This window comes from Haplochromis burtoni, unplaced genomic scaffold (genome assembly GCF_018398535.1).
Source record: "Haplochromis burtoni strain Fernald_Lab_line unplaced genomic scaffold, NCSU_Asbu1 Contig_67, whole genome shotgun sequence".
Taxonomy (NCBI): Eukaryota; Metazoa; Chordata; class Actinopteri; order Cichliformes; family Cichlidae; genus Haplochromis; species Haplochromis burtoni.
In genome coordinates, this window is record NW_024582428.1 from 763994 (window position 1) to 775817 (window position 11824).

Below are 11824 nucleotides of genomic sequence, written 5' to 3' on the forward strand. Positions count from 1 at the left end.
TGATCCTCTCTGGTTACTCTGGTATGAATAACTCTGCATCACTTTATGATAAATAACACACTATGTGTAAAAAAAACTGTGAAAAAATTCCAGATAACAAGTTTGTAGTTCAACATACAAGTGACGACCTTTGACCCTCATCAGGTTTTATTTAATTGTGTTAGAGAAAATCTCATATGCTCTTCATGCAGCTGAGTACATCAAGTGTTTAAAACAGAAGCTGTGCAGGTCTGAGATACAAACTGAGGTCCTGTTAATGCTGATATATAGTGACACAGTTACATGAGTGATTAATCCTTTTGTTTTTTTGTCTTTAACTTTATCAATAAAACAGCTGCAGCTTTCACTACAGCACGTGTGGTACTTTAACCTTTGTACTGTTTTCATCAGTTCGTTTTACAGTTAACATGTGAACATGTTGGATGATCTGCCTGCTGTCACTCAATGGGGCTGAGGTCTGAATCTGAGGGCAGCTCCTGTAATCACAAAGACAACAGAACCATCAAACTCAGATATACATTTTATCCCTCAATATTGAAATAAAGCTGATTCTTCTGTCCTCACACACTCAGGATCTGAAGTTCTTCTCTTACATTTTTTTCAGTATTACAGTACACTACAGTACTTTAAACCATAGTTCCGGATTAATGAGGAGTTACTGAAGTACAAGCTTTCAAAAAAATTGTTACTGTCTTTACAGATGTGGCAAGAGAACATGCTGTTGTTTGCACATATTTAATAATCAGCTCTGCACAGGAGCTGAAGCAGGGTGCAGCCTGTTGCTTTTACAGTATAATACTTGTAATAAAAGTACAGTAACAGTAATTAGTGACTGAGCAGCCCGGGCGTTTCTCTTGATTTCTTTAGTAAATTCATTCCCCTGCACAGCTAAACGAACCGCAACACACGAGATATAATAAACTAGTTAGTTTTTTGTTGTTTCAGTATGCTATTATATATAATATAACTACTTTTATATATATTATTATATAAATATATTTATTATATATATATATATATTATTATAATCTTTAATTATATCTCATGTATGTGCAAACATACATGATTCTTTTTATGTTTGACTGATTCGTAGGTCAGATTTGCATGGCTTAACACACAAAAAGATTATCTGAAAATGGTCAGGTACAAAGACTGGACTGAAAATGAGTGAAAAAGCAGCCAATGTCCAAAGAAAAATGTTAAAGTTGGAAGCAATGAAGGTTAGGTCAAACCTTTTGTACAGTACTATATGTAATGAAATACTAAAAGTCCATGTTTCATCTACATTGTGCTGTACTTAAGGCACGAGTAAAGAATGACAACATATCTGAAGGAGACTGTCATGGCCACCACTGAATGCCAAAAGTCAAGGTGTAGTAAATCATTCCAGCGCCCGCTGTTCTATCATATCCTCTTAGTGTTTAGATTTCAGACACACATTTTGCAGTAAAAACATGTTGTAGGTTTTTGCTTCTTTATACGATTTAAAACTGTCTTTAAACTGCAGATTAAAACGAGTGGAGTCAGCCAACATTTGAGCTTACCACATCTATCTTACATACACAATTATAGTATCTCTACATTCGATTGTATTTTGTGTGCTATTAAAACATAAATGGCAGAAATTGTTCTTTGTTGTAGTTATGTTTGGACTGATTAGTAGTCAGATCTTGCATGGCTTAAAGTTCGAGTGCCCCATTTTAAAAAGGCTCCAGTCAGAAAAGCCTAGTTCCACCTGAGACAACATAAATCACACCCATTATCCTGTGCAAGAGGCATTATTAAGGTGCAGAAAAATCAAGGGTTTTAGAGAGAGCGAATTGCCGCACATCGAATTAAAATGATTGATGAGATATGAAGCATGTTACAGAAGTCCAAAAGAATATGTTGATCACAAAAAAGAGACAAATTATTGTTATATATAAGAGCAGTTCTGAGGGTAGGACTGCGGATAGCATAAAGGATATGTAGATAGAGGCCCTGGAGCAAAACCCCTTTTGTACAGTACTTTAGCATATGGTAATGAACACTACTAAATCCATGTTTCAGCTACATTGTGCTGTTACTTAAGGCCACGAGTTAAAGAATGACAAGCAATACATCTGCCAAAGGAGACCTGTCTTATAAGGGAGACCGACTACGAAGACTAAGGTCTGACAGCTCAAGACGGCGAAAGTTATGAAGAAATGAAAGGGGTGGATCAGAAATTTTAAATTAAGTAAACAGGTTTCAATCATTTACGTTAAATTTTTTATCTCAAGTTGCCTGACCAGGAAGCACTTCATTCACTTCACCTATAATAAAACTCTAGTTTCCTCTTCCATTTTGTGTTAATACAAATTTACTATGAAACGCCAAAGAGGAAGTACGCAAATGGTTTTGAAACATATACGATAGAATGAAACATTCTACTTCCACTCAGAAAACAGAAAGGATCCAACCTATAAGGGGCCTGTTCATCCCGCTGTTCTATCATATCCCTCTCTGGGGTTATTTAAGTGGTAATAAATTTACATGTAATGCACAATTTTTAGCCAGACTTTAATTAAAACAACAAACATATACTAACAACATAGCCACGAATTAAAAACCATCAGAAAGTTGTACATGAAGGGGTTATTTAATTTGAGCCTGAGGTGTGTCATTTTGATTCTTTATATCGATTTTACAAACTGTCTTTAGCGACTGCATGATTATAAAACGAGTGGAGCCATCAGTCCACAACTTTCATCACAAAGCGTGAGGTCTTGGACCCCAAAACAGAAACTATTCGATGGATCTTTTATCTGAGATTGTTGTTTGTCTTTAACATCCAGGTCAACAAACCTGTGGCTACTTAGTCTTGCATTGAGTTATTGGGTGGTAAGTATCGCCCCCAGATTTTTTTACAGGAGCTTACTACACCTAGGGCTTTGTGGCAAGTTCATTGGGAACCCAGCCTGAGTGTACCTAGGTCATGAGAACTGCTTACTATTTACAACACAACCACCTGCAGGGACTTAAGAAAATAGTGTTTTTAAGAGATTCCCATTTTTAAAGAGTTCGAGAGTGCTCATTCATATTTAATCCTAATTAACAATAAGAGCCAATTTGGGAGACAAGGAAAGAAAACACAAGTGAAAGTCTCTTTGTATACATTCACTATCTTTGTTTCCACTGATAGGTGACTTCGGGTGGGGTGCCACAGTAAACAATCTGGTGGAGTTAGAGCCGTGGAGCACCTACTTGCACAGGGTTTGTACTTAGGGTAACAAAAGGACCAGCTGTTACTGAAGGTTACTGACTATAGGGAATTATAGGTGGCGTTGACCACAAGTTCACGCTAACAAGGCGGCCAACAGATATGAAGATGGAGAAATTGTAGCAGGGTGAAGGGACTTCAGAGGGTAACTTTTGTCTAACTTTACGCAGAGTACATTAACAAGACTCCAACAATGTCCAGAGCTTTATCTCCATTAGGTTAGAAATCTGTTGCTAAAACATTGGTCGATATCTATCAACCACGTATGTGAGCGCTGTTAACAACCAGGAAAGAACTCAGTGCTGAGTAGCTTGGTAGGTTCCATCTTGGCAACTTAAAGTTTAACTGTGCATTTGCAAAATATGTAACAGCAAAAAACAATTCGGGTTCAAGGTCTTGTGTGTCCTCATCTAGATATCAGCTCACAGATGTTCTCTAGTGATATAATGAAAAACCAAACTAGCTAATTAGTCCACTACAGCCACAACTCAGCTGTGTCAAGTTCACCAAAAATGCAAGAATTACATATTTGGGCCTGGATCGTAAGCGCAGTGGAATAGTCATTTGCTTGGTGATATTCATAGCAGTGAGACATCTACTCGAGGAGAAAACAGAAAGACCAACATTTTCAGGCAGAGCGTGGTCTATTACAAGGACTTCGTATATAAAAGCCTGCTGGGTCGTATGATTCATACATGTGAAATTAAAGCAGAATTCAAGTTATTACGTCTGGTCTCTTATAAAAATATCTCACCAACGAATGGAAGACTCAAACGAACAAACTCACAAGAGTCATACATAGTTCATAATGAAAAAGAAATTAATGAGGGAAAAAGTGTTTCACTGTGGAGAAGTTTTTGAAACAGGCCATAAATAGCAAAGTGATTATAGACTAGTGGATCTGGATGTTTCTCCATATCCAGGTCCCCTGCAGTCCGTCGGTTGGTGGTACATGTCCAAGATAAACTTCCAGTTTTTCAGATCAGCACCATATAGCGTAAATCTACGGGATGTCTGGCCCCAAGGTTCGAAGGCTTAGATGTCCCTGATTCTTGATCTGTTTATGGTAAGTTTGGGTTTGAGCACTAGCGGAAGGGCCCATAGATACACAACTAGCGAAACATACTTTGAGGATAACATTCATAGGATGGAGTTGTACGAAAGCAAGCCGGCCAGCTGTGGCTGATGGTATTTTTTAAACAGATGGGAAACTAATATTGTTTGACTGCCAGCATGATCTACCAAATAAGGGCACTTGTAGAAAAAGTCTGTACAAGCTCTTTCTTTGTAAAATTTCTCTCTTTTGCTTAAAATGCTTAGCTAGTAACGTGGATTAAAAATAACAACACACAAAAATCCGAAAGTTCGATTGGTGTTAAATCCGACTGAATACCTAGTCCCACAGATTCGGAACATAGGGCACAAGATAAACAACAGTCTGTGGTAAATTGGCATCTGGAGCGGCCCTTGACAGTCTCGTGTTGTTCCAAGCCATACCTGTTGGTTTAGAAGGATGCCCTCTCGCATTCACGATTTCTTCCCTTTACTTGAGTCAATGGGCACAAATGAAGTCGGATGGCCTGACTCCTGCAATGCTGTGCCAAACTTACACTACTAGGAACACACGGAAGGCCGCTACACACATATAGATGATCATTTTCGAGGAGATGAGGTAGAGTTCCCCTGCACAGGTCCTAGGAGCTTCAGAATGCCACCAATAGCGAGCATTAAACCAAAAGGCTATGACAAAATAGGCTACAGGCGATAGACAGAGCTCTTATACACAAAAATAGAGTGCCGCACAAAGATGATAAGATACATTGAAAATAATAAGATAATGTGCTTGGGCCACATACCTGTCAAACGCCCAACCACACGCCCGGTTCCAGTCTGTGTCAATCAGAACACGTACACGCCTGTCTACCCATCGAACACCGCTACTAGTCACTCACCAGCACAACCCTGCAGCCTGTCATCCAACGTCACCCAAACCTGCCCCAAAGATACATATGTTGGGCAAAAACATGAGAAAGAAAAAACAACGCAAGAAGTTTGATCTGGGATTGAAGCGGGCAGGAATTAACAAAACAATAACACACAGGAGGAGATATCAACAGAGAGCATGGTAAAGCCCTGCTGGTGGTTAACTTACATTGCAAGTATCGTACAGATATCTCTTAATAGCCAAAAATTTCCAGATGGAGTGCATAAAAGTAAATACCCCACTCCCCACCCCCACCTAGTGATCTGGGATTGCGCAACAAATCCAAGGGTCACAGACATGTAAAGCCCTGCTGGGATTCTTACATGTGCAAGTATCACGTATCTGCAAAATTTCCAAGATGGATCAGAAATACATCACATAGTTCATAAAAAAAATGAAAATGTTCACTGAGGGAACAGGAAAATAGCACAGGATCAGATCGGATCTGATGTTTCTCCAAATCAGTCCCCTGCAGTCCTGGTGGGAGTCAAATAAATTAGTTTTGAGATCAGCATTGTATCTCGGGTGAGTGATGTCCCTGATTTTTCTGATCTGTATTATTGGTTACAGGAAGCCAAGATGAAAGCAAAGAAATCTTTGGAAACATTCAAATGGGTGTGCGAAAGCAAGCCGGCCAGCTGTGCTGATGTATTTTTAAACAGATGGGAAACTAATTTGTTTGACTGTAGTTACAAAGCACAAAACACCTTTCTTTTTTCTTTCTAAATGTAAGGGGGTAAAAAAACAAACAAAACGATTTGATGGAGCAGACTTCGGCTGATCGATGCGATAACACTGGAGTTAATCGCCGTTAACTGTTAAAATCCCATCATCTCCTCTGCAGCATCAGCAGCACCATCCAAATCTAAATAAACACAGGATGTAAATAGACATTGGAAGGCAGCAGTCCAAGAGCATGACCGCCCCCACAGCCATCACTCCTTTTTTGTTGTGTCCAAATCAGCAGCACCATCCAAATCTAAATAAACACAGGATGTAAATTTAGACATTGGAAGGCAATGCAGGTGCCTAAGAGAAAGCAGAAGCTTAGAAACACACACACACACACACACACACACACAAAAAAAAAAAAAAAAAAAAAAAAAAAAAAAAAATAAAAAAAAAAAAAAAAAAAAAGATGCTGTTTGGAAATTTCTTTCAGGCCTTCCATCACCCGAGGAGTCGGAAAAACAATAGCTCTTAAAAGCTGGTGTGAGGCCATATTTTCTCCATGACACTGTTGTTGTCAGCAGAGAAGGTGTGAAGACCAAGTTCCGGTAACTGGCCACCATGTGTGGACAGAAACCTCGGATAACACTGTCAGGACCATTTTAGTGATTGAGTTTCTATATGGGGGGCGTAGGAGGGTTAACCTGGGTTTGAATCCACCATCTGGCTGGGGTCGTTCTCTGTGGAGTCTGCCTTTGTTACCCCTGTGATGGACTGGTGACCCGTCCAGGGTGTTCCCTGCTTCTTACCCTATGGTAGCTGGGATAATCTCCAGCACCCCTGTGACCCTTGATTGGATAAGTGGAAGAGGATGAATGGATGGATGGGAGTTTCTGTTATCCTCTGTGTATGGCCAAAGTCTAACTGGGGAAAACGTTGACTGTGTTCGAAGCCGAAAACCAGTTCAGACCTGTCAATATTTCAGATGAAGTCATCGTATTATCCAACTGTCAACCTGCTGAAGCTATCGTGTTTCTACCTGTGATTCTCATATAATAACAACAGATCACCATTTCCATCTGCCGAAGTGCTTATTGACACAAGCAGCATGAATGAATGGGCGTGCGACATGTGTGAAACTGCCCAGGGATGACTTAACCGCGCTTTGTCCTCTCACTAATCCCATCCAACCAGAGTAAGGCGTGCTTGTCAGCGCGCTTTGAATAAACTCTGCTCATTTTTCATTTTGCAAGCAAAGATCAGTGCCAGGAGTTGATGTTATGATTAACAGGTGCTCAGATCTTATGCAACAGAGTTGGCCGCTCAGTATGCTTTTTGGCAATAAAGACAAACACACTAAAAGAGAATCACTCAAGCACAAACACAATTGGACACAGAGGGAAAATTAATAGGTGTGTGTGTGTGTGTGTTTGTGTGTGTTTGGTTTAAACATCTCAACAGCTTCTCATTTTTAGGTGTGTATACACTTACATGTGGGTGTGTACCCACACACAGAGCCCATACTGGCACAGCTTCCTGATATAATTCGGCTAAGTGGTGTTTTGAGCTAAACAGTGAGTAAGCTAAAACAACAACAATCTTAGTTGTGCTTCATGTTTCGCCGTGACGGGGTTATTATTGGAGTAAAATGGGTGTGAACCATTGACTGTAGAAAACATGGACGACGCGACACCGCCTCCTACCATTGTGCAAAAATGAAGCCAAAATATCCCGCTTGTGGAGGCTGCCATCTTGCAAATTTGGAGCCAGAGTCTGCGCAGTAGTGACTTGAGGTGGAGCGACTGTGTAACGCTCCCGCCCACACACCCGCTGGACGTGACCGCAAACACGCCCCCCTACACTTTTTACGTAGCCCGGCTGCTCGAGTTTTTTTGCTGGTTTACCGCGACTGACGACTCGTTTAACCCGTGGGGGGTCTTAAAAAAATACTTACACTATTGTTCCTAAGTGGCACAAATCGACCACGCCCTAAAAAGCGCTGTAAAAAATTAATATTAATATTTTTTCCACTTTTTTTTTCCAGTCTTTCAGACCTACTTCTCCTTGAAATATTCATATCAAGTTTCAATTACATTTCGCGGATTTTAACCCTTTAAATCCCAGTTGTATTACATGAGTGCCCTGTTTTTTTGCCCGAAAAAACAAAAAACTAAATATTTAAAATAAAAAACATTTGAAATAATATTTGATTGTTATTATAATTAGGCCTTTAGATGGATCAAAGATTGGCACCAACATTTATTTCGATCGACTTTTACATTTTTTTTTACGACCAGAAAATGTCCTCCAGGCGGCGAATCGTCTGCTGCTTAGCGGGAGGAGTGCCTCAATCGCGGGTAAGCCTCTCGCAGCCGCGGGGCATGTTGTTGTCACGTGGTATCTCCAGCACACACTTCCGGTACCACGTGACAACAAATACGTCATTTTCTGTTGATCAAAAAAAAAAATGCACCCTCTAACCGACCTGGGGCCAGAAAATGGTCCCAAACGAGCAGCGGGCCAAGCTGCTGCTGCATGCGGGGAATGAGTCTGCCTCTCCCGGGTGTCTGTCTCGAGCAGCCCGCTGGAAACGGTGGAGGCGTCAAAGGTGGAGCAATGGCGCCACCTGGTGGCCAAATAAAAAAATTACAATTCTAAGGCCACTAGTCCAAAATGAAGCCGGAAGTTAAGCAATCACCCAGACGTTAATGGTAATAATTCTGCAATGGGGCACAAATCGACCACTAAGCCCGATAGTGTAAGTTTATCGCTAGCTTAGCCACTGAAGCTAATTTCCGGAAGTCATACTGAAATTTTAACAGTAAATGTGACCGAACTTTTTTTTGCAGACTTTCGCTATATTCCATTCAACACAGTGCAAATGGCGTGTATACGAACAATGAAAAATGGCACAAATCGACCCAAGACCACCCAGAGGTAATTAAGGTAAATACAACCATGTCACTGTTATAAAAAAGACACACAGCTTATCATCTTATAGTTCTAAAATCACTCTGTTGTTAATTCGTTAGTTAGATTAGCCGCTAGCATACGCACTGTGTTGGAGGCTTGTTGCTAGCTAGTTAGCGATGCTACACACCTGTTACTCTTAATAGTCTTCAACACTTATGTTTTTTTATCCATTTTTAGACAGCGATGAGATCAGCTGCACACTCTACAGAGGCCCAGAGTTACTGTTAATATCAAAAATATAATGCTGTCCTTTGAGATTTTAACATAAGACTGTGAGTGTAATGGATCTAAAACTGTTTAAATCTCTAGTCTACAGCCTGGTAACATGGAAACTTTAAAAACAGCAGCAGAACGTTTCAGTAGTGTAGTCTAATGTGTTCTTTTCATTTAATAATAGAGTCCATATTATATCAACAGCTACATTCACCCTGGAGAGAAACTAGTGAGGGAGACCATCAGGACCAAGCTGGGTTTCCTGGGTCCAGAGGTTTGGAGAAACTTCTTCCCTTTCTTTCATCACAGCTGTCCTGTGCCAGAAGTTCTGTTGACCCACTGAAAGAGGCTTCATTTAAGAAACACCAGGAACACTGAAGCTCATCGCATTGATCAAGCAGGACTCATGATCTTCACCAGCAGCTCCCTCACAGGGAAATCTTCAGCACTCCTCTGTAGGCCCGCCCCAGGAGATGGATAAACCCAGCATTTCATGAACACTGTGATGAGACCTTTGGTTTGTGTAATGTTATAAATACTCGGATACTCCCCAGAGGCTCCGGACTTTTACATAAAGATATTATATTCAGTCCTGTAGAAAGTTATATATTTAAAAATATGTGATCCTCTCTGGTTACTCTGGTATGAATAACTCTGAATCACTTTATGGTAAATAACACACTATCTGCAAAAAACTGTGAAAGAATTCCAGATGACAAGTTTGTAGTTCAACATACAAGTGACGACCTTTGACCTTCATCAGGTTTTATTTAATTGTGTTAGAGAAAATCTCATATGCTCTTCATGCAGCTGAGTACATCAAGTGTTTAAAACGGAAGGTGTGCAGGTCTGAGATACAAACTGAGGTCCTGTTAATGCTGATATATAGTGACACAGTTACATGAGTGATTAATCCTTTTGATTTTTTGTCTTTAACTTTATCAATAAAACAGCTGCAGCTTTCACTACAGCACATGTGGTACTTTAACCTTTGTACTGTTTTCATCAGTTCATTTTGCAGTTAACATGTGAACATGTTGGATGATCTGTCTGCTGTCACTCGATGGGGCTGAGGTCTGAATCTGAGGGCAGCTCCTGTAATCACAAAGACAACAGAACCATCAAACTCAGATATACATTTTATCCCTCAATATTGAAATAAAGCTGATTCTTCTGTCCTCACACACTCAGGATCTGAAGTTCTTCTCTTACATTTTTTTCAGTATTACAGTACACTACAGTACTTTAATCCATAGTTCCTGATTAATGAGGAGTTACTGAAGTACAAGCTTTTAAAAAATTGTTACTGTCTTTACAGATGTGGCAAGAGACTGAAAACATGCTGTTGTTTGCACATATTTAATATTCAGCTCTGCACAGGAGCTGAAGCAGGGTGCAGCCTGTTGCTTTTACAGTATAATACTTGTAATAAAAGTACAGTAACAGTAATTAGTGACTGAGCAGCCCGGGGCGTTTCTCTTGATTTCTTTAGTAAATTCATTCACCTGCACAGCTAAACGAACCCTGACAGCCGAGTGCTCATTTTAGCTAGCTAGGTCTCAGGAGCTAGCTAAGGACGGTAGTTACGGATTAGCTTACAAACACGTTTAACTTACCGAAAAAGTGCAGCGGGGCCTCGGGTCCTTCTGTCGGGTAGTCCAGTTTACTGAAGAACACCTCAGGCTGTCAGGTTAAAACACTCGGTCGTGTTTCGTAGCGTAAACGCTGGCCGTCCTCTCAGAGCCTACGCTCTATCTGCTATTCCCGAACAGAGATACGCAAGTTTCTCCGTGACTGCAGCTGCCAGTCAAAGCTGTTATGATGACGTTTCACCCCAATTTAACATCACCGCGGTAGGAATTAGAATCAAACTTATGGGAAAGGAGACCTCTTGGACATCAATCAGCATGATGAGAACTATTGAAAACAAAAGGAAGAATCTTTGGAAAAAAATTATCTAAGGAGAATTAATTTATTTTAGTCAGACCCCAGTCCCATCCGCTAACATGGAGGAGGCAGGGTTTATGACACCACCTGTTGGTTGGTGAAGGTGCCGTCTTGGTATTTTGAAGTTAAATGTGATGATCGACGACTAACCGTGAAGCTCAGGGGAGCTGCAGGCTCAATCACCACACAGCCCCGCCCTAAATCACGAGCTGCTTTGTCATCTTTGGGAGCAGACTTCACTAAATGAACATGGCACAGAGTTAATGTAGAGGTGAAGTGGGTGCATCCAACTATATACCACTAAGGAAGTCTTTACTGAGGTCATTAGTAGGGATGGGTACCGATGTCGTTCTGACATAAACGGTAGTAACCAGACCGAAAAGCGCACAATTTGGTGCTTTATTTCGGTGCTTTTTTTTTCCTGAGATGTCATACACTTTGGATTCTAGCCAATCATTTTACCTTTCCAAGGATAGTAGGCGGGCCCAGGTACGTACGTTCTTTTAGAGCAGAGCTACAGATTAAAAATGCCCAAGGCGAAGCGGTCAAAAGTCTGGCTGTACTTCACAGCAAAAGATGCAAACTCAGCAGCCTGCAACAAGTGCTTTAAGGTGATACTGTGCAAAGGAGGTAACACCTCGAATCTGATGAAACACCTGGCAACGCATAGCGTTTTTTTAAAAGCCAAGAAATGCGCGTATTTGATAGCTTGCTGCGAGACCTCACACCGAGCACATCTACTGCGGGTGTGGTGCCTGTTATCGGACCCGGAGTTAGCAACATCCCCCAAGAACCCG

General features: G+C 40.8%; 1 protein-coding gene across 1 annotated transcript in view; it reads right to left on the minus strand.

Moving 5' to 3' along the window:
• Nucleotides 1–11824, minus strand: part of filip1l (filamin A interacting protein 1-like) — a 97744-nt gene that overhangs the window by 59340 nt on the left and 26580 nt on the right. The window lies entirely within an intron of this gene.